Genomic DNA, 24,060 nt, shown 5'->3' with positions numbered 1-24,060 from the left:
CCAATCAGGTGTGCTTGCAAGAGACTTTCTAAACACAAGTACTTCTGTTGCTTGGGTCTTGGTCATGACATTCCCAGATTTGACATCTGCTCATAGCTTATACTTGAGTGTTAAGACTAGATGATGGTTCTAGCTCATCTGAATAAAATATCTAGCAGTGTTCATATGTAAGCTCAGTATCTTTAAACAGTCACTTAAGTTTCTAGTATAAGCAGCATGTGATGTCTGATTCTTTGCATTCTTTTGTGCCTACTTGGTCCAAGCATGCCTGCAATATGGAGGCATTTTAACAGCCTTCAGGACAGGCATCTCTGCAGTTGCCTACCTCTGACTCCGTAGAGGCTGTCACTTCAATCCCTGTAAATTGTATTGAGGTCATGCCCACCTGCTTCCTGAGGCATTGCTGTCTAGTGTAGCCAAACCCAAACTTAAGTGCATACGGCAGTCAGGTTTCTGACAGAGGCTGATTGGATCCCCTGCTATTTCCACCCAGATTGCTCCACAGGATCCAGAAAGGCTGGAGCTGGACTAGGGTCACAGTTGTCACTGGGCTGGGTTGTGCTCCCTCTTGAACATTTGGATTTTTATGTCTGCTGCCTTTCATACCACTGACTGCTAGAGAGGGTATCTGCTGGCTGTAAGGTAGTAAAATTCTCTGGTATTTGGGCCATCCTTATTCTCCAACATGGCAGGAAGTTTCTAACATAATTTTTGCAATGCTAGCATCTACAGTTGTATTTCACCAAAACAATACATATGTCAATCTTCACGTAATCCTTGACTGTGGGCTCTGTTCCTAGCCTTGGAACAGACTCTGCTGTTCCAGCTCACGCCTTTCAAAACTCTCGAGCTGAGCTCTACCCACAATGCTCCTCACCAAATTACGTCCGGTTTTGTTTGCCGCTTCGTAGTGCCAGACATGGTTCTCTCTGATCTCTCTCGCATTAGCTTATTAAAAACTAAGTTTTCCCTTAACTTTTCTATATTTTATTTATACTACCCCACTTCTATTTTAGATCTTTGTGTGCGTTAGTGCATTTTCTATCCCTTTTACAATTTGGTAGACTTTCCCCAAGTGCCATCGTTGGTGCTTTCTTTTACCTTCGGGTAATTTGTTATACCATTGTTGGTATTCCCTCTTCTCTGCCTCTTTCCCTTTATTTACCAAAAAATGTTTTTCTCCTCTTATACTACCACAGTATGTGTGTGTATGGTGGCCTTTGTTTATGGCCGACAAACCCTCTAAAGGCACCTCCTGGCTTAGAGATGCCAAAAATAATAGAAAAATGCATAATTTGGTTGGGCACACTGTATTAGCTCTGTGTGGTCCATCTGCAAGAAGACCGTGATTTGTCACTGGTTTAGTTCCAGAATTGTAATAGATTGCAAAAACTTATCTTCATAGGCCTTAAGTCGGACTTTAAAGAGGCCCTATCTGATCCAAACACAGAAACTAGTTCATTTTCCTCTTCTAAACGGACGTCAGTGTTCCGACATGCTCCATGGAACCACTACCTAAAATGGCCAAATCCCCCACGGTGCCGACAGCTTCCTCAACACCAGTGTGCCAAGGTAATCTGTCATCGGTGCCACCGGCCGTCTACCTCGTTGACATCTATGCTCTCTGCACCAATATCTGTGCAGACAACACCCTCTTTGGTACCAACTGTCCACTCTGAACCAAAGCACTTTTATAATTTTACCATGTATAACTTTCTCCCCTTTAGGAGATCCCTTTGTGGAGCTTCCTTCCCAGTCCCTTCTTGGAGAGATGGTCACCAAGATCTCCATTGGTATCCTCTGTGTGGTCCACAAGGAGTTTGTCCAGTGCTGATAAGAGACTGGTGGATCAGCGAGGGGATTGCCTCATTCCATGGCTCCTGGCATTGTTGGCTCTGGAACCTTGCCTTTTTCCACACCTCTACCTAATCCTCCTTTGACTCCAGCTGACATTTTGGAGCCCCTGGTTACCTACCTTCCCAGCATTGACTGTTTAGGTGCCGGTCTGAGCTCCTTCTCAGACACTGATAGTTAAACTGGAGGAACTTGGGGTGTTGGAACCAGAGACCTCCTTGGGGTCAGGGCTTCATTGACATTTCTGAGGGGCAGGGTTCAATTTTAGATGCTTTTGCAGCCCTTCATGCCTCTGTGCTTTGGCATATGTAAGCTTGACCCTGGCTTTTGCTAAGGAGGCAGCCCCCTTGGTGTAGGGTGGGACCACGGTTCTTTAGGAGTGTCTTGGTTCTGTGCTCCCATCTCTCTACAGGGGGGACCTGCCTTCCAGGCTATGGAGAGGGGCCTTGTCCATTGTGGGCAAACAGTTTGCCTTCCCTATCTGCCCAAACATCTTGTCCATTCCCATTAGCTTACAGTTTCTGCCCTGGGACAGAGGGCACAAGTCTCGGGATCAAACCGCATTGGTTGTCATCCTTTGATACCTCTCTGGATCACTCCACCAAAAAAGTAACTTCAAAGAACATGCATGAGGAAGCACTTGGACTCCTCTGAAGAGTCCTTCACAGAAGATGCGGATTTTGATGAGGTTTTCCTTTGGAGACATCCTTGGAATTCTTAAGCAGGGGGGTGGCTGGATTACCCTACAGCCTTCCTCAGAAGAATCTGTGTATACTTACAGAGTTTTCGTGTCCAGCCCTTTTGGATCTCTTCACCCGTTGACTCCCTTAAGTTGATCGCTCAGTGGGTTTGGAAGTTACCTATCGAGACTATCCCAAAGTGACCTAACCATATTCTCTGTCGTTAAAGATGAACACTGGGCCAAAGGTATTCCTGTGGACGTTGTGGTTGCGTCCGCCACCAAGAAAGGACTTGCGGACTAAAGTCCTTCCCATCCTTAGTCTGGTACAGTGGAAAGGTTTGGGAAGTTTATGTACACTTCATTGACCTTGCGCTCTCAGGTCCTATAACTGTATGGCACATGTTACCAGGCTTCAGAGAGATCTTATTAAAGAGCTTTCAGCTAATTTTTCAGGAATAGTAGCTGAAGGAGTTAAATACAAAATGACTTCTCAGCTCGTCACTCTCGAGTCCATCTCCAATTTGTCCATGAAGTTAATTCATGCTGCTGAAGGGATGTTAAGAACCACTGGTTCAGACATCACAGTCAGGAGATTCACCTGAATGCACTTGTGTGATTTTGTTGGAGCCATTTAAGTCTTTCGTCAGTGCTCTATTTGAAGGAGCATCCTTGTTTGGCCCCGGAGTTAGAATAGCCAGATGTGAGAGATCGGAAGGCCCTTTCAAGCAAGGGAAGTCCAAATCTTACCCCGTTTGTTGAAGTGCTTAGAGTATGGCAATGGGCAATATCTTCCACTTGTAGCAATGCCCATTCTGGGGAGCTTCAACATGATTGTGGACAGATTGAGCAGAAACCATCCTTATGCCTCACGAGTGAGCTCAGTCCAGTGGTGTTGGAAAAGATTCTGCTACTGGGGCCAGCCTTGTTGCGACCTGTTCACGTTCCCTCTGAACAAGTGCAGCAATTCCTTTGCCATAATACCCCACTGGGCAGTCACCCAGAGAGTCTGTCCTTCATGATTGGTTTTCCAGTGTATTGTATGCTTTTCCTCCGATTCCTCTAATATGTCAGTTTCTAAAGAGTTAACAGTTTTGAAGAACACAGTATTCCTCATTGCCCCATTTTGGCCTCGACTGGTCTGGTTTCCCTTCCTATGACTTAATCTGTTTAGGAAACCCTGGTTATTGGACCCAGCTCCAGACCTGTTCAACCCGGAGGGACTGGTTCATTCATATTTATAACATCTCAGGCTCACTGCATGGCTTATTCAGATCTTATAATTGCCAGGCATCCTTCCCTATTTCCTGGTCCATTGCATTGTTCTGGCCCACCACAAACCTTCAATTAGAAAATTGTATAGTAAGTGGCGAAAGTTTACTAAATGGTTGCTAGATGATCTTTACCCATATTCAGCACCTGTAGAAAACGTTTTGCACTTTAGCTTTACTCTGAGACAGGTGCATCAGCTTCTATTAGGATGCATCTTGCTGCAATGTCTAACTTCCATGTTTGTTTCAGTGGTTCATCATTTCACACTTGTAAAGCCTTTTTAAAAGTAATCTTTATGCTCCGGCCTCCGTATAAAGAATCCTCTGTACCTTGGGATTTTAATGTGGTACTTCGGTCTCTTTCTCCCCCATTTGAACCTTCAGCAAGTTGTGACTTAAAGTTTTTGTCCTGGAAAATCTTATTTTTAATAGCTATCACTTCTGCCAGAAGAATATCGGAAATGTAAGCTTTGTCCTGCAAACCCCCTACTTAATTTTTCATAAGGACAGGGTCTTCCATACAAATCCCTTCTTCCTACCAAAGGTGGTTTGAGTCAAATATCAGACTTCACACCTTCCAGTCTTTTATTTTCAATAAAGGGGAGTATCTTTTGCATTTGATAGATGTAGAGAACTACATTTCTACCTTCACAAAACGAATGGTATCAGAAAATTGGACCAGCTCTTGCTTTTTCAGTTTCTTTGGGGAGTCCAGTTTCTAAAGTTAAACTAAATGGCTTAAAGACGGGATCACCTTTGTTTACAACAGTAAGGGTCTTCACCCACCAGGACTTCTAAAAGCACATTCAACGAGAGCAGCACCCGCAGTTTTTCATACCAGAGCCTCTTTAGATATTTGTGCAATGGCATCATGGGCATCACCTCGTACCTTTAATCATTATAAACTGGACCAGGTCTCTAGAGGACGTGCATCATTCGGCTTGATGATTCTCAAGAATATTCCATGAGACCTTCCAAGGTTCTGGAAGCTAGACGCTGACCCACATTTAACGATTACATGAAGTTTGACTACATCAAATAGTTACGTCTTACCATAACATTCCGTCTGTCTTTCACCAATCCTTGACAATCCCTCTTTCCTTCCCTGTACCTTTAGAACTCATGGTGGATTGACTATTCCCAAAAATCGACATCAAAATATGGACAGATATGGCCTCTTATCTGACTGTCACATTTGTATGCATACTCTGAGGTAATTTGAGGAACATTGTGGGTAGAGCTTAGCTTGAGCGCTTTGGAAGGCGTGAGCTGGAATAACTGCTGAGTTGGTTCTGAGGCTCTGAACCGAGCCTACAGTTAAGGATTAGTGAAGACTGACAATACTGATGGAACGTTACGGTAAAACATAACTTCTTTCTTTGATATTCTATTGGTTAAGGAGTGCTCTTCAGGCCACCTGCTAAAAAAATGGCCAAAGCTGTAATAGAGCATATCTGACTGTTTCTTTTGTAGCAAGATCAAATGAGCAGAAGTGAAGTCTTTGAGTTTGTATTTAAGCAGGAGTTTTTAAAGGGACTGGCAAGTCGAAAGTTAGATTAATCTGAAGCAGATTGAAGTCGACTTCTGTCTGAATTAAAGTTTTAACTGGAATGTCAGTGGGCTTTATTAAACCAGATGAGGGGAGAGGGGGTTGTATGTATATTGAAAAGCTCAGGGTAGCAGTAATGGCTATTTTGGAGAATAACTTGGATGCAAGAGCATAACGAAAACTCAGTGCTAGTTAACAGGATTGACTGAGTTGGAGGGAAAAATTGTAACCTGATGGTTGCCGCAGTGATAAAAGCTAAGTTTGAAGTTGGCGCTTACTAAAAAACTTGTAGCTGTTTGCAACCCAATGCTTGTTTTAGGAAAGTTTGGAATGTCAGATGCGGTTTACTAAAGTGTTTGACATTTGTATAGGGCTGGGTACATGGGGCAGAGAAGCTGATGGTCCATTTGTGTCCATATGTATTGAAAGCCCAGTTAATAGATTGGAGTAGGGGTGCATGTTTTCTGGTACAAGCAAAATATAGTCAGGGGAGAGGTAAGAGGTAAGTTTTGAAGAATTGCAGTGAATAACGAGGGTTGAGGTGGGTTTCATGTTTTTTCTGATGCCCACTTATGGTTAGTATGGATGAGAGATGATGCACTTAAAGGAGTACTGCACCCACAGACTCAAACATGTTTAAAACATCATGGCATGATGTTTCCTACATTTTAACAGCACTCTGGGATTATTTACAGGATTTTAAATATTTTTATATGTAATTCCAGGCTCTGATCACCTAGAGGCTGGCATATTGACGTGGTTTGGATAAATCAGGTTGCCATCCAGTATCCCAGAAATCATTGTTTGCTCAAAAATGTTAAGTCATGCAGGCCTCAGTTTGCCTAAAGTTCCTGTTATTTCATAGATGTTGCATGCGTACAAAGTACTGAGTAAAATAGAACAGTGCAAGTAACAGTCCCTGCTGCTGGATGACTACTTAAACAGTGCAAATGCCACAGAACACACTCAAAGTGCTGTTTACTGCTGCCTTTTTTTCTAATTTAGTTTAAATGGCACTAATTTGTGAGACAATGAATTCCAGTCTATTTACTTCTCCCCTCCCCCATAACACTTGGCTTCCCTAGCTGTCAGTCCTGAGGGTAATTTGACCTGGTAATTCCGTTTGGCAGATCTCAGCAGGTGCTTGACTCATGTAATTTAATCTTTGCTCTAGCATTTCCTTTGTTAGAGGGGACATTTTTTTGCTGCACTATAGCCATGGCCTTACTTGACTGCAATCACATCCAGTAAAGTCTTGCATCAAGGAGCCAAAGAATAAAACATTTATACTATTAACCAGTTTAGATCTTTATTAATTTAAGTGTTAAGGTATCACTTCATGTTTCCACCTTGTTAAAAATTGAGATTTACATGTGCAAAGTGTGTTGGTATGCAGTTTGCCTTCATAAGTTTTTACTCCACTAGCTGGTTTGCAAAAAAAACCTTTTGCAGTGTCCCTGGATTTGTCTTTGTACATAGACAAACCACATTGCTATATTTTCCCCTTCCTTTTTCTTGTGTCCAGAAGTCATTTATAACAAAGTAAACTTTTTATTGATTTTTTTTTTAAATAAAGGACATCAAGGTTAACTTACCTTGAATCAGATAATGGATGCTACTGCAATGAATCACTGTTGAAATATTTGTGCATGGACAAAATCCCTTACTAAATCTATTTGCCAGCCTCCAGTTCAATTGGTGCTATGGCTTTAATATACTGGTGTGTTTGCTCATGCCTTCCAAGCATCTCCACCATTACATACCAGTTTTGCAGTGTAACCACCCGACATGCCCATACACCTTTAGCCATCAATATGCAGCTACTCCTGTTCATGTGAGTATGTGAATTCATTTTCAGACTTGAGGTGTGGAAGCTGCACTGAATAATTCTAGGTGCTTGTTCAGATTTCACATGATGCTTGCTTAGAGCTACTCATGTTAAGCCACTATGAATATGTTGCACTGCCACCTCTGATACCAGGGTAATGTTTTAATCTTTCTATTCCCACACTGCACACTAGCAGTATCTGGTGCAAATACAACAGAGAAGTATGCAAGCGATAAACCACCTAAGCATCATTTGCCGTGCAGAATGTACAAGTATGCATACCAAATTTCTGTGTTACTACACTACTACTGAATAAAATGAACAGCACTCAGGCTGGGGGAAGGACAAGGGAGCCATGACATCACAGAATGGGTGGGTCTTATTATTTTAGTTAGAATCAGATGACGGCTGTGGCGATGTCACTTTGGGGGAGGGAACTGATTTAAAAAAAAAAAAAAAAGTACCTGCACTGCCTGGCCTAGACGTCAGTAATTGGGCGACTCCAGCAAGCTTTATTCAAACGTGAGAGAATCATTTTTTAAGTGAAACCATCACAGTATGAGAAGGTAGGCTTCTGTTACAGAAGTAAGGGTAATTATAAAAATTGTAAATGCTTTATTGTTGCTTTACAGAGGACAATGTAAATAGGGAGGAAAAGGGCCGTGAATTTGAGGAATACATTAGAGAAACCTGTTTGTTTCCCCACAGGTTAGAGAACAATGTACAGAATATGGGTCAATGAGCATGGGGGTAGGCAAGTTAAAGGAGGTCACAAAAGGAGGGATTAAATGTAGAAAACTTGCAGATGGGTCCGAAAAAGAAACAGACTTGGAGAGCTACTGTCAAAAGGGGGAACTGTGAAGAGGGGAAAGGCAGTTACAGGATGCAGAAAAGAAAATACAAACAATAGATTTATGTTGAAGGCAGTGTAGAGGTTTTATTTTTAGAACTGACGTGCCCATGGCCTTGGAAGGGAGATTGACAGCAAAACAAACATCAGGCTGCTTTTACTAATGGGACGTTGCAAGTGTTAAATAGACTGCCAGTGGAGTGACCAACACATGTTTATAAAAACATGAACATATGGAATGGAACAAGAGATTGGCAGTTTTGGTAGGCTAAGGTTGACTAGGTTCATAGAGGGTAGCTGCTTTCCTTTTAAAGTAAGTAGTTGGGTTAGTTAAATGTTAAATACTGAAGGCAACTGGATTGACAGGTGAGGTATAAAAATTGATGGATGTGATGTGGTTGACCTATGGTTTATGTAATCTAAATTCGGCCAGAGTGGGTTTCCTTGTGTTCAAGGTCCTTTCTCCTATAAAGAAAGGAAGTGATGGCCCTTTACACCTGATTTAGGTGGCGAGTCAGTCTCAGCAGTGTTGGCTATATGACTGTCCGAAATATTGCCAAAGTTGAGTAAAGGGCTAGAGTAGGTGCATTGAGTGCCAAGGATTGTGGGAGCCTTTTCTGAAGAGGGACCAACTTGGGATGCCTATTGTTAATTTAGCAGTCCTTGGAGCTGTTGACCATCCCAGTTTGGTCTGATATAGGTGTTGTAAGTAGACATAGCTTTGCAGAACTTAAAACTGTTTGTAGATGTTGTATTGACAGTTGACAAGACCCTGTTATGGCAATTACTGTGCATTTGAATGTCTGAGGCATTTGGTGGTTCATCGGGCTGTAGTTTAAAATACAGATGCTGAACATTTTACGGAATAATGGAGAATTGAGAGCATGGTATGTAGCGATGTGAAGTAAAATACTCCGGGAAGTGACTAGGGCCTTGCAGGAATCTGGGAAAGGCAGCCCTGTTCTAAACATGAACAAAATGCAGAGAAACCTGCAAACATAGAAAGCTATTCATTTGGATCAGTGAGTCGAAGATGGGACATTTGGTAGGTTTCTCCCCATGTGTTGTACTTGGGGCCAGTGTTCTGGCAAATAGAAAGTGTAGAACTAAACACCTTGTGTGAATTTGACATTTGTTGGTGAATGTCCGACTGAGCCAGAACAGTTTCAGTTGAGGTCCAGGGAGAAAAGTTCCACAATTATAAATCAAGGTTTGCAATAGAAACATGCATTGAAAATTTAAAGATATTGTGATTTCCTGACCAGAGTACAAACTAAGTAAATATACAAGGCTTCAGTTTAGGGTGTAAACGCCATGTAAATGTAAAAGAACTAGAAACTAAAAGAATCATCCAAAGTTAAAACTATTGGCTAGCTAGCATTTGCTAAATGCACAAAATCCCAAAATAACGGTAGTAACGCATCAAATTAATATAATTATTACATAAGGTCACATGCGCATTTTGCTAGGCAGTAGTAGAGTATTAAACACATCAAGTGGGGTAAATGTGTGATGCACAGTCTAGTGTCAATGCAAGGAGAGAAAGAACAGGAAGGTTTGTTCTAGAAGAAAAGGGGGAGCAATAGGTGGTGAAGTTGAGTGGAGGAGTTGGGGGGAGGTTAGAGTGGTAGGGATGGACGGGTGTCAAGTGATTTGAGCGGTGACAGATGTTTATAGACATTTTTTACTCATGAGCATGAGTTTTGTCAGGAGATGGGTAGGTGTTTAAAGGGGGGGATTTAAGTAGTGACACGTCCACTTTAGAGTAGGTGTTCTTTGAGTGCTTTTTTGACTTCATGTGGATGAGTGAATTGTCTGGGCCAGGGGTAGCTTGTTCCAGGCTAGGGCTGAAGGAGTAGCTGTAGAGGTTTTGAACCATAGATTTTTTTGGGTTTGTGTATTACAAGATGTCCTATTCCAGTGTTACAGTATTCTACTTGTGGGTTTACCCTTTCTCCAGTTTCATTCGGACTGTTTTCACTATTTTTAGTCATCCGGCCAGGTTTCCAAAGATTCATTCCCTCTAGGTGCTTCTGTCTGACGTGGCTGCAGGAATGTTGGCCATAAGTGACGTCTGCACACCAGCCCTTTTGAACTTTTCAGCTGCCAGTTGTACACCAGGTACTCCTGCTTCTCGTGGATATCTGATTAGTCAAGTACCCTGTTTGGGGATTTGTTCAGTCCTACTTGTTTATATAGTCTGTTAATGTCATCTGGTAAGTGCAAGTGCGGTTGGCAGATTCCACACAGACACCCATGACAAATGTGTCTCTAGGCAGGAAACATGACCGAGAACTGTGCCATTTGCCGATCGTTTGTCGCCAAGACCTTACACCGCAGTTTGCAGGCCTTTCATTTGTTTTAACGAATCAGCGCTTGGAAAAATTATCATTGGGAATGGAGGCCGCCACCCCATCTGAACTGCCTAGGAGGAGGGCCAAGTCCTCATGGCCTACTTAGTCAGCTGCGCCTCTCTGTTGTACCTCAGTCTGTAGTCTGTCAGCTTGGCTGAGGATCCGGCATCCACCGGTGTGAAGTGGGTACCTCTGAGGAAGCTGCACAATCTCAAGCGGACGACACGTCCACAGAGGATTTACTGACACCTCCTTAGATGCTGGGGCAACCAGCGTTCACTCTGGGCGCTTTGGACACTGCCTCTGCCAACTGGATGCCTGACCCAAGGCCTATCCCTAGCTAGACACCAGGGTGTTCTTTAAAGAAAAAGCGAAAAACAAAACACCTTACTCTGGCTTCTGAAAGCATGCCGAGTTGGCAGGCCTTCAGCCAGTGGTTAAATACCTTTATGGCCCTTAGGCCTTCTGCAGAACCCTCTGCCACTGCTCCTCCCCTCCTTAGTCCCAGATCACTCATCTCTGAAGGGAGGGTCGATCAGCCTGAAGAAGAGGAATTGTCTGATTCCTCTGAGGACTCTTTCATACTCCTCCCCAGATCTCCTCCCCCTTGAGATATGGCTTTCCTGAGGAGGGCTCTTTTGAACCTGACTCCCCTGTAGAGGATATAACCTTTGGGGAAACGTTTAAGATTGAAAGACCACTTTTAGTGGCAATTCTTGGATAGGACTAATGTACAAAAGAGGTTTTATGACCTTATTCAAATGGACTCTTCCAGACCTCTTGCCATTCCTCCTATTCAACCAGCATTCCTGGATGCACTTGCCTCTGGCTTCATTAACCCAGATTCCCAACTTCCAGCTCCACGTAGAGCAGACACTCTGAAGTCCCTGAGACAGAGAAATTTCTTTCCAGGTGCCCTCTTGCTGACCCTGCCACTATGTCCATCTCTACGCATTGGGCCTCCAAGCTCCTTCCTACCACTTCTATCTTCCCTGCTAAGGACAGCAAGACTAAAGAGGTTGGGAAAGAATCTGCACCTCTGCTACCTTCAGTCAGCCACCAACTGCCAAACTCGTATGACCAAATACTCTAGCTTTGCTGGACAAAGCCACTAAGGATTTAGATGACATCCCTGACTGTGCAGCCAAAGCTTCTTTGCCTTCACTGATAGCACTTTTCTCTGAAGTGAATAGACACTCAGTTGTGATGCAGCTGAAGCCTCAGCCAGGTCAACTGCATCAGCTTCAATACTAAGAAGGTACTCATGGCTGCAACTTCAGCCTCTCCTAGATGACATCAGGGCCAAACTCATTGACGCACCTTTGGATCATTCATCTTTTTTTGGTGCAGAAGTAGCCGACCTGTCTAAGCCCTTGCAACAGAAAGGAAAAGAATTACAGGACCTAAAACGCATCCTAGTCTCGCCTATTCCAAAGTTCCAGAGGAACTACCCAGCAAAGACAGTTTTTCAGGAAATCCTCTAGGCCTGCAGCTCCCTGATCTAGAGTACCCCCAGGAAGATAGCCTCCTCAACCTAGGCCACCTTAGTCTTCCAGCCAAAGGCCTTCCTTTCCTGATAGGGCAGGTAGTGTTTTGACTGCCTGCTAAAATTTCAGCACCCCTCCTCCATACCAGTCTGTCTGTCTCCCTGCGTGGTCACTCATCACAGACAAATGGGTTCTGTCCATCATACAGGGTGGCTACTTCATGTCCTGGATCACCCCCTTAAAGACTTGGGTATACCACAGCCTCCTTCCAATCAACTCCTCCATCAGGTTTTGCAAATCCTGCTACTACAAGCCACCATAGAACCAGTACCTACACAGTCAAGAAAAGGATTCTATTCCAGAATCTTTTTGGTACCCAGAAAGGAAGGACTATGGAGGCCAATTCTAGACCTCTTGCACCTCAACCCCTACTTCCTACTTTCAGGATACTTACCCTACCTACTCTTTTCCACTCATCGTTCCTAAGGGTTTCATGGCAACCCTAGACATAAAGGATGCTTACTTTCACATACCTATAAAGCCCGCTTTCAGGAAATACCAGAGATTCCTTGCTGGCTCATCTCACCTTCAGTTCTGTGCCTTGCCCTTTGGGCCTTCTACTGCCCCCAGGATAGTTACAAAATGCCTGATTCCAGTCATCGCCTACTGCAGGGAAAAAGGAATCCAGTTATTCCCTTACCTAAATTACCTCCTGATTCATGCCAAAGACTAGGAAACTCTTCTCAGTCACTCCTAAGACCTTCTGGTACTCCTGCAGTCTTTGGGGTTCATTAACAATTTCCCAAAATCCCACCTCAACCCCACACAGGATATTATCTTCCTGGGTTGCAGCATCAGGACAGACCTCATGAAGGCCTGCCTTCCAGCAGAAAAGGTGCTATCCCTCTTAAACACATTCTTGCTGCCCTGCAATCAGAACTGACTGCAAGACTGTTTGAAACTTCTAGGTTACATGGCAGCTACCTTCCCATGTTGCCCCTAGCGAGGATGTACATGAGGAAACACAGTGGTACCTCCAGTTAGTGTGGACCCAGCACTCCCACCCTATAGAGTCCCTTGCCCCCCTGTTTACATCAGGAGCTGAGATAGGTGGCTCAGGTAGCCCAGAACCCAGGATTCCCTCTGCAGGCACACAGATGCCTCAGATCTGTGCTAGGGAGCAACTCTGGGGAAAAAGGAAAGTACAAGGTTTGTGGACAGGTGCGCACAAGATCACATAAACGTCAGAAATGAGCCATCCTTGCTCTGCAGGCTTTCCAGCCCTACTTAGAGCAGGGCCCTCTGAAGATATTCAGAGAAACCACAGTCGTGTGGTATCTCAATCAGGGAGGGACAAAATCCTACCTTCTATGTAGACTAGCTCTGCAGGAGTGGGAACTGGCTACCTCTCAGGGGATCACCCTTCAGGCAGCCTACATTCCATCCTTGCACAACTCAGGCAGATTTACCTAAGCAGGACCATTTCAAACAACCACGAATGGATGCTGCAAAGAGATATTTTCCTGAATATGGGTCACAGGTGGGGTGTTCCCCAAATACATATTCGCCTCCTCCATAAGCAGGCAACTTCCTGGCTACCGCACTAGGACACCAGACCTCAAGGGATTTGCAACAGATGCCTTCTCGATAACTTGGAAGGGGAAATTGATGTACGCATTCCCCCCATGTTCATGTTTCACTGTTGCAGTTATTACATTTGGGTAATCTGCTGGCAGGTTGCCCTCAGTCAGCCTGATTAACAAAGTCTTGGGTCCTGCGTCTGTTGCTGTCCCTCCTTGCATGACATCAGATTGTCGGGTATAAAACATGCAGCCGACACCATTACATCAGTCTTCCTTGCCACGCGGTGCCCGAAGCAGAAGCAGTTTGCGAGTGCCGGTCGGCAGACTCCTGAAATTTTTGTTTGAGTTTCAGATCCAAAGTCTTCAACTAAAAAGCTAAGTACCCTGTTGTGGAAACTTTTTCTTGCTCTTTACCGATGTCAGTAAAAGTTAATAATTGCATTACTTGTGGGAAGCAAATGCGTCATAAGGATTTTCATTTGTACTATATTCCTTGCCTAGGCCCTGACCACAACGTACCTTGCTGTCAGTTTTGTGCTTTATTTAATCAAATGTCTGTACATTTTTGCTTCTAAATATTTTGACTCTCGTATTAATTGTCCAGAAATGTCTGCTAGCAAGCCGACTGCTAGAATATCTAAAAAAAAAAAAAAAAAAAAAAAAAGCCGCAAAGAAACAGGCAGTTGAGATCCAAACCTGCCGACGACACTTCTAAGCCAGTCGCCAGTTCACTGGTACTCAGTGAGGTGCTTTCGCAGCCCCTGATACCTGCTACTTCTGATTTGCAGGTCTCTACTGAGATCCATTTGGAGTCTGGTATGCCGTGGATGTCCCTACCTTGGATGGGTCCGAAGCCGCTGTGCAGGCACCAGCTTCTGAGGGTGTTTTCAGGCCTACAGATTTGTATATTAGACCGACACCATCTTCAAAACTAAGACCAAAAATCTCGACCTATGCCTAAAAAAAAGATGCCTGGGCCACGTGCAGGCCCCTATGCCTAAAAAACAAATGATCAAAATGGCTGAAGATTTAATTACTCGGATTAGGAGTAGCCAACCCCCCGACAGCCGACACCATTTTATTCAGTCTTTCTTGCCGCGTGGTGCCCGAAGCAGAAGCAGTTGGCAAGTGCCGGTCGGCCGACTCCTGAAATTTTCGCATTTGAGTTTCAGAACCGAAGTCATCAAACTAAAAGCCAAGTACCCCATTGGGGAAAGTTTTTCTTGCTCCTTACCGATGTCAGTAAAAGTTAATAATTGCATTACTTGTGGGAAATAAATACCTCAAGGATTTTCATTTATACTGTATTCCTTGCCTAGGCCCAGATCATAACATGCCTTGCTGTCGGTTTTGTGCTAGATTTAAGCAACGCACTAAGCATCGGTGTAGTTTTGCTTCTAAATATTTTGGATCAAGATTTAACTATCCTGAAATGTCTGTTAGCAGTCTGACTACTGGAGTTCACAAAAAACGCAAAGAAAGACAGGCACAGACCGTTGAGGTCCAAAACTGACTAAGCTTCTCCTAAGCCAGTCTGTACTCAGTGAGACGCTTTTGCAGCCCTTGATACCCACTACTTTTGAGTCGCAGGCCTCTACCGAGACCCATTTGGAGTCTGGTAAGCTGCGAGATTCTCAGAGTATTGAACCCGCGGATGTCTCTCCCTTGGATGGGTCTGGAGCCGCTGAGCCAGCACCGGCTTCTGAGGGTGTTTTCAGGCCTCAACATTTTTATATAAAACCGACGCCAGCCTCAAAAACAAGGTCTAAAGCATCTTCTATGTCTAAAAAAATTGATGCATGAGCCACGTGCTCTGGCCCCTATGCCTAAAAACAGATCAAAATGACCGAGGACTTAATTACTTTGATCAAAGGTTCACAAATATATCCATACTTGGATGATTGTCTAATTCAGGCAGAAAACAAGGACACTCTTCTAAACCATCTGGCATTTGTAAAAAGGGTTCTAAATTGTCCAGGGTACACTATAAACGAAAAATCACAACTGGTACCCCCTCAAATTATTTTCCTGGGTGCAAGCTTGAATATAATTGCCGAGATGGCTTTCCTTACGCCAGAGAAGCAAATTCATTTGGTGACTTAATTCAAACAGGTGGCCACAGAAATCCTGCTTTTTGCAATGCAAATACTGCAAGCTTTGGGGTTCATGGTCTCCTGTATTCTAATTCCATATGCAAGACTGCATATGAGGAAACTTCAGTGGTATTTAGTCTATGGAGTCAACATTGTGTCCGCCTGGAAACAATGATTCCTATCATACCTTGCCTGCAACTAGAGTTCCTGTGGTGGACAGAGGCCTGCCACCAAAACAAGGGACTGCCATTCACACCACCCCCTGCCGCCCTAACTACAGATGAATCAGTCTATGCTTTGGGGGGGGGGGGCACATCTGGCAGGGAAGTGCATTCAGGGAAAATGAAGCCCAAATCAAATGCACCTTCATATCAATCAGAAAGAAATGCTAGCTGTACAGAATGCTCTGACAGCCTTCAAGGACTACCTTCATCCAGGACAATTAGTGATAAAGACTGACAACACCATGGTTATGTGGTACATAAACAAGCAGGGGGGTACACATTCCTACCCCCCTTTGCAGACTAGCCATGGCATTGTGGAACACTTCCTTGACCTATCAAGTACAACTACAAGCTCAATTCCTGCCAGGAAAGCTGAATACTCTGGCATATGAACTAAGCAGAAATCTCATGGACCCACATGAATGGAAACTGGAACCACGGATTTTCAACATGTTAACACGTAAATGGGGGAGCCCCGACATAGTTCTGGGGTGAGGCAAAAAGATGCATCAGTTTGACAAATTTTGCACAAGAACTGATCACAAAAAACCTGGAAAGTGGATGCTCTATCCTTCACCTGGAAAAACCTATCAGTCTATGCCTGTCCCCCTCTGCTCTCTAAAGTTCTAAGTCAAACAGGACAAACCAAAAATTATTTTTGCTCCAGACTCTCCTTGCCAACACTGGTACCCATTCCTGCGCAATGTGACACCTTCCACCATGGCACCTGCCTCAGACACCTTACTTACTGTTGCAGCAGAACAACCAAATTCTGCACACACTGCTCCAAACTTTCAATCTTGCAGCGTGGCTAATCACCTAAATTCACCCTTAGCATCCCTCAGCAAACCTGTGATGGATGTCATTTTGGAGGCAAGAAGGCCTAGTACTAGAAAATCTTATGCTGACAAATGGAAAAGATGCTGTGCCTGGAATCAGTCTCATGGGATTAGCACAGCAGTGCCCAACATTCCTAAGATTTTACATTGCTTAACTGAGATGCTTCACAAGGGCCTGTCCTTTTCTTCCATAAAGATCCATGCCTCAGCCATTTCAGCTCATTACAACACAGGACCTCCCCTCTTCTCTCATCCTCTGCTAAAGCAGTATCTCAGAGGGGCCAAAAACTTTAAGACCACCCAGGAGAGCTCCAGCCCCTGCCTGGGATCTCAATTTTGTATTGGAAAAGCACACTCTCCGTCCTTTCGAGCCAGCTGCTTCTGCAGACTTGCAATTTCTCTCCTGGAAAACAGCTTTCCTTTTAGCAGTCACTTCAGCTAGAAGGATTTCTGAATTACAGGCTCTTGTGGCAGTGGAGTCTTTCATTTTTCATGCGATCAGGTTATCTCTCAGGACCAATCCATCCTAAGGTGGTATCCAGTGTGGCTCTTAATCAGACCATTCATTTGCCAACTTTCTTTCCCAATCCACAGAACAAGGGGGAGCGGATTCTGCATTCATTGGATGTACACAGACAACTTTTATTTATTTATTTTACATTTGTTGACCGGGCTAGTCTAACTGGATAAATGTCCATTTTCAGTAGAGGCCCGGGGAGAAAAGCTCCAAGCATGAACACTAACAAAGTTAACAATATATAACAAAGGCATGTATAATAGTACAGAGGTACAATTGACTAAATACATTGTTAAAAGATTAAACTAAGTAAAAAATAACAAGTACACTAAGCACAAGCTGGGTATGGGCAAACAGTCAGGTCCTTACATTTATCCTATTACTATGAGAAAAAAAGAGAAATCCGTAGATTTGGAGGTATAGGCTAGGGGAGAGGGGAAGGGGTATGAGCAGGAGGGGAAAAGTTTGTCTGGGTTAGCACAAGGACAAAGCCACTGAGTTTTAAGATGTTCTTTAATATGCTTTTTGAATAGAGAAGTAGAGGCTAGAGTAGAAAGTTCAGGAGGGAGCCGATTCCAGTTTTTACCTATAGTGTTTGAGAAAAGTGAGTCACCAGCTTTGTTGGATTTAACTGATGAGACCAGGAGTTTATTAGCAGAACGTAGTGTAGCTAGGTTTTTATATGGTGTAATCAGATTAGTGAGGATAGGGGTGTTATTGGGGTGGTGTAGGATCTTTTGAGTGATAAGTAACTGTTGACAGAGTATATGGTTCTGCAATTCTAACCATCCTAGTTGTTTAAGGTTAAGGCAATGGTGAGTTTGAAATGGAGAGCTTGTGATAAATCTAGCTATGCTATTATAACGAGTAGAAAGTTTTGAGATATTATTTTTAGATAGGTTTGTATAAATAGCTGAGGCATAGAAAAGGGTAGAAATGAGGTGGGTTTGGGCAATAGTTTTCCTGGCTGTGGGGATAAGGAAGGGTTTAATTCTATAGAGGGTTCCAAGTTTTTTGTTAACTGTCTTTATGGTGGAGTTAATATGGTCATCATAGTTAAGACGGTTATCAATTGTAACACCTAGTAGGCGGGTGGTAGTATCAGGGGTTATGTTTGTAGCATTGTTAGAGGTAATAGAGAAGAATGGAGTTGGGTGATTTATGAGATTGAGTAAAAAGCAGTAGTTTTGTTTTTTTTGGGATTAAGCAGGAGGCAATGTTGCATAAACCAGTTTTCTACATTTTGGAAAACAGTTTGGGTTAGGGACTGGAGGGAGGCGCTGTTCTTAGCAGTACAGATTAAGGTGGAGTCATCTGCATATTGGATGCAGGTGGCTTGAGGTATGTTCATATGGAGGTCGTTGATAAATATGGAAAAAAGAAGGGGACCTAAGATAGAGCCTTGTGGGACTCCAATATTTACTGGAAGTAATGAAGACAGTTTGTTGTCCCAAAGTACTGCTTGCTGTCTGTTTAGAAGATAACAACTAAACCATTGTAGTGCTAGTGGATCAAGAGAATGGTAAGATAACACCTAAACCATTGTAATGCTAGTGGATCAAGAGAATGATACTTTAGTTTATGTAGAAGTAAGTTATGGTTAACCATATCAAAGGCTTTTGACAGGTCGATAAATAGCGCAGAGGAAAAGGAGTTAATGTTACGATTTTTATTTATAGAGTCAGTGAAGGATAGAAGGGCAGTTGTGCTGTGGAATGGTCTAAAGTCATGTTGGCAGTTGGCTAGTAAGTTATTTTGTAGTAGGTGGTTGAGTAGTTTGTGAATACATTTTTCCATTATCTTGGCTAATGGGGAGAGTAAGGCAATAGGTCTATAGTTAGAAAGCTCTATAGAAGATCCACCTTTATGTAGAGGGATGATGTGGGATACTTTCCATATGGTAGGGATTTTGCCTTCAGAGATGGTTATGTTAATAAGGATAGATATGGGGTAGTCTATAGCTTTTGCAGCAATTTGTAGGTATTCAGATGGGAGATGGTCGGCAGAAGGGGTGCAAGGTTTCAGTTTAAGTAGCTTGTAGATAAGAGATGTAGGAACAGGGTGTATATGAAAAGTAGGAGGTCAAGCCTTGGAGGTATTAGGTGGGAAGGCAGTAGGTGGAGGAAGAGAATTGGCTAGGGATTGAATGGCTTCTTTAAAGTAGTTATTAAAGGCATCAGGGATCAGGTTGGAATTATGGTTGAAACCTAATGGGGCAGGAGTAGTAGAGTGACCTGGCTGAAGAAGTTTGTTTAACCCTGACCAAAAGTTTTGTGGAGTTTGTTGAGTGGATTGTTGGAGGTGAAGGTAGAAGTCTTTTTTGTCTGAGTGTCCTTGGTGGCATTTCTTAATTGTTTAGAGGAGGTGATCAGATGGGCATTTGGTAGCCCTCCATTTAGCCCATATTTTGTTTCTAAGGAGCATTTTTTGCTTAGTTTGTTTAGTAAGCCATGGGGCATATTTGTTTTTTATTCTAGTGGAGTGGTAAGGTGCATGGTAGTCTAGTATTTGAAGAAAGTTAGTGTTGAAATAGGTCACAGCCTCATCAAGTTCAAGATGTGTCAGTGGAGACCAGTCACATGCTTGCAATTCGTTAAGGAAACTGGGTTAAAGAATTTTTTTGAGCGGGAAGTTTTGAGATCGAGTAGTTGGGATATGAAGTTTTTGTCTGATTATGTAAGTGAGCATATAGTCACTGATGTTGTCGGGAAGGGTTCCTGGAGTATAATTGCTAGGGTGGTTATTAATATAAGGATCCAGTCAAGAGTAGATTCTTTCCTGTTAGGTTTGTGGATTCTAGTAGGAGTGGTTATAAGTTGAGTGAATCCAAAGAGATTTAAGTGGTTAGTAGGGTTCAGGGAATTGCAGGTAAGCCAGTCTATGTTGAAGTCACCCAGTACAATGGTCTCCTGTGGTAGTTGGGTAGAGAGGTAATTAAGTAAGTTTTCGAGAATAGTAGTATTTTTACCAGGGGGAAGATGCATACAAATTAGGTAGATAGATTTGGAGTTGTTTATTTGGAGTTTGGTAGACAACATTTCAGATTTGGCATCTAATGATGGTGGTTCATTAAAGAGGGAAACCTGGAGATTAGATTTATAGAGAATGGCTATGCCTCCAACTTAGATTTTACTTCAGATTTTCTTTGAGATTTTGTCCTGTTCAACTGCTGGTGGCATTTGCTGCAGGGGCAGAGGGAAGGCTATTTCAAAGCAAACCATTTCCAAATGGATAAGCCCATTGTATTCTCTTCTGCTATATGCACCATGGAAAAACTATCCCCCAGGAGATCAGATCCCATTCCACCAGGGCTGCATCTACTTCTGCAGCCTTTCTCAGAGGTGTTCCTACCAGGGACATTCTAGAAGCTGCTATCTGGAGCGCAGTTCATACGTTCACCAAACATTACCATTTACCACTTTTCTCTAAATCCAGGACTGGCTTTGCCACTGCTGTCCTGCAGGGCCTTATAGCTGGTCCTAAAGCTGTAGAATTACCTCCACCCATCCATAGCTTTGGGAATCTACCCAAATGTAAAGTCTGCAACAGTAACAGATTAGTGTATTCACTGTTGCAGTCCTGGTTACCCTCCCTCCAGCCCTCTATTTTTCTCTGGCTATACCTCTACTTTCTTGCATTATGCTTAAAAGCCCTTTTGGTGTTTTTGCTTTTGGGATTGGAGGTATATTTTTTGTTTAATTTTATTTGCTCTCCATTTGGGGGGCACCTGACATCTGGGGCAAGAGAAACTGATGTAATGGCATCTGCTGCATGTTTTATACCCCATGATGACCTGACATCATGGAAGAAGAGACAGCAACCGACGCAGGACCCAAGACTTTGATAATCAGGCTGACTGAAGGCAACCTGCCAGCAGATTACCCAGATGTAATGACTGCAACAGTGAATACACTTGAACATCTACATTTATGGTAAGTGTACACAACTGTACCTTCCCATTGATACAAAGGGTCTTGCTGAAAATTCAGCATGACTCCCAAAAATCTTGCTGGTGACTTCCTACTGGCCAAGACAGCACTGGTTCCCCCTTCACCTGTCCATGGGCAATCACCACAAGTTACCCCCTTCAGTGGACCTGCTCACACAGCAAAAGGGAACTCTGATACACCCACAGTGGCAACCCATGCACCTCACCCTGTGGCTGATAAGATTCTGATCCCCTTCGTAGGTTCATAAATGAGTACTAGGCTAATGGCTCTGGAGCCAATATTAGCCTAGCCGAAGAATATTCCCAGTCATCCTGTTGCTGGATGTTAGTTCCTTGTGCCCTTATCTAGCAAGGCTGTTGAAGTGATCCCTGGGTGAATTTCCGGTTACCCATCCACTCAAGATTTTTCTTGGAGGGCTAGTGAAGTGCTGTGCTTGATATGAATGGGGAGTATATATTCCAGAGTATGGGAAGTCTCTGGGTTTGGAACCTGTCCCTCCAGCAGGTTCTGTTTGTTGTGGTGATGAGGTTGAGGTCTTTGGAGCGTGTAGTGCAGAGGGATTGAGACTTTTTTAGATGAAGCATGTCTAGCAACACTTGGTCAGACATGGCTTTGTATGTCAAGCAGAGCATATGAAACTGAGCAAAGCTGGAGATGTTCATCGTGCATACAGCTGCAGTAATCACAGATGGGTTTTCAGCCGTCAGGCGGTCCCTCGGTCGGCCGAATTCCAAAGTCTTGGTCCGGTGTCTGTTGTCGTCGCTTACTCTTCTGACGTCAGGAAGGCCAGAGTATATAAGACACAGCAGACGCCATGTTCTTCAGTCTTTCTTGCCGCGCGGTGCCCGAAGCAGAAGCAGTTCGCAAGTGCCGGTCGGCCAGCTCCTGATTTACGAATATATTTGGAACCGAAGTCTTCATTAAAGCTAAGTACCCCGTTGGGGAAACTTTTCTTGCCTCAGACCGATGTCAGATAAAGTTAATAATTGTATTTCTTGTGGGAAGCAAATACCGCATAAGGATTTCCATTCCCTTTGCATACCTTGTTTGGGCCCAGACCACGACGTCTCGGGCTGTCGCTTTTGCGCTACCTTCAATAAACGCACTATCAAGTGTCGGGCGGAGTTCGCCCAACACTTTTTCGGTAGAGCTTTTGACTAAAATGTCTTCGGACACTCCGACTACCGTTTTATCCAAAAAACGCAAGGAAAAGGACCGACACCACGCCGAAACAGGCTACACGTGGTCCGGTTCTCAGCGAGATGCCTTTGCAGTCCCTGACTACCGACGACACTCCTTTGGCGGTGTCTTCTGTACCCGAGACCGCTGGGTCATCGGCCCTTTCCCAGACTACAACCGAAGCCCCGGCTTATGTCGAGCCTACTAATGTGGACAGATCCACCTCCACCCATGGTGTATTTAGGCCTTCATCTTCTTTTTGTATTAAGGCCTTTACTAAATCCAAAGCAGCCAGGCATCACACTAGGCCTGCTGCTCAAGGCCCATCTCCTGGACCCATGCCTAAGAAGCAGATGCTTAAAATGGCTGAGGATCTAATAACTCTCATCAGAGGTTCGCAGCCCCCTCCTGACAAGAGACCCAGAGTGGAGGAAGAATCCCCCTCTTCTGATCAGGGATCCATTTTATCAGAGCATTCTGATGCAGAGGAACACTCTTACTCCCCTTTTGAGGATTCGGATGCAGAACAGTCCATTCCTTCTGTATCCCCCCCTGAGGATTTTTCTTTTGGGGAAACCTTGCACACCTTGAGGGAACACTTCCATTGGGAAGGCCAAGACTTTTCAGATTCCAAGAAAAGACTTAGGGAATTTCTTTGGTTACCTCAGCACAGACCTCTGGCTATACCCCCTGTTTTGGAGGTACTGTATGATGTCTATTCGGAGGCTTGTCTTAATCCTGATTCTCTGCCTCCTGCACCAGTAAAGCCTGATAGATATTACAGAGTACCCAGTTCTCATCAATTTCTTTACAAAGGCCATAATGCTGACCCTGAAACCATTTCACAAGGCCCTAAGGGATTAAAGGCCTCCACTGCCAAGAATCCACTTCCTGCAGAAAGGGAATCTAGATCTCTAGAAAGGTGGGGTAAGAAGGTATATACCTCGGCCACCCTAGCCATGAGGGCCTTAAACTGCCAGTTTCATATGATTAAATATCAACAGTTCCTGTTATCACAATTAAAAAACAAAATGTCTCAACCTGAACAACCAGATTTAAGAGTTACAGGATATGATGCATAGTGCGGAACAAGTGGGTAAACACACCTTACACTGTGGTTATGATGCACTAGAGGCCTCCAGTAGAGCGGCTGCTACAGGATCAGTCATTCGCAGACATGCCTGGCTTAGGGAACAAAATTTGCCTGATCATGTGAAAGCTAAACTTCTTGATGCTCCTTTACAAAAGGATGTACTTTTTGGTACTAATGCTGAGGACATGCTACGGAAAATGGAAGAAAAAGCCAAATCTATGCAAACTGTCAAAGCTTTCTTACAGGTCCAGCCACCACGATTTAGCAGGAATTGGCCTTCAAAAAACTGGTCTTTTCCAGCCACTGACAAGCCCCAAAGAGGTAGATACAGGGGGCAGAGGGCAGTCACAAGGATCCTATAGAGGCAGACAATGGCAATCTCCAGCACCAAGAGGTGGTGAAGACAGTGCACAAGAATACAGGAAGCAAACCCAATGACTCCCTCATTTCCATGCCAAGCAAGTCTCAGCTGGCAGCACCTTTGGGAGGGAAACTAGCATTATTTGCAAACAATTGGCATATTGTCACAACAGACAAATGGATTCTGGACATTATAAACAGAGGCTACAAATTTCAATTTCACACTCTTCCAAAAATGAGAGGCATGCCAAACCTACCACAAAATCAAAGGGTAGAGGCACAACTGCAAATTTCAAAACTCCTAAACATGAGAGCTATACAAAAGGTACCTACGCACCAACAAGGTCAAG

At 43.8% G+C, this 24,060-nt stretch overlaps 1 protein-coding gene across 1 annotated transcript in view; it reads left to right on the top strand.

Moving 5' to 3' along the window:
• The window catches only part of TNPO2 (transportin 2), a gene marked incomplete in the record, with an annotated part of 2,382,582 nt that overhangs the window by 657,894 nt on the left and 1,700,628 nt on the right, over positions 1-24,060 (top strand).

The sequence above is a fragment of the Protopterus annectens genome, chromosome 9.part0 (assembly GCF_019279795.1).
Source record: "Protopterus annectens isolate FY-2018-M chromosome 9.part0, PAN1.0, whole genome shotgun sequence".
NCBI classification, from domain to species: domain Eukaryota; kingdom Metazoa; phylum Chordata; order Ceratodontiformes; family Protopteridae; genus Protopterus; species Protopterus annectens.
The sequence above is the reverse complement of the archived record's forward strand: the minus strand, read 5'-3'. Positions and strand labels throughout refer to the sequence as shown.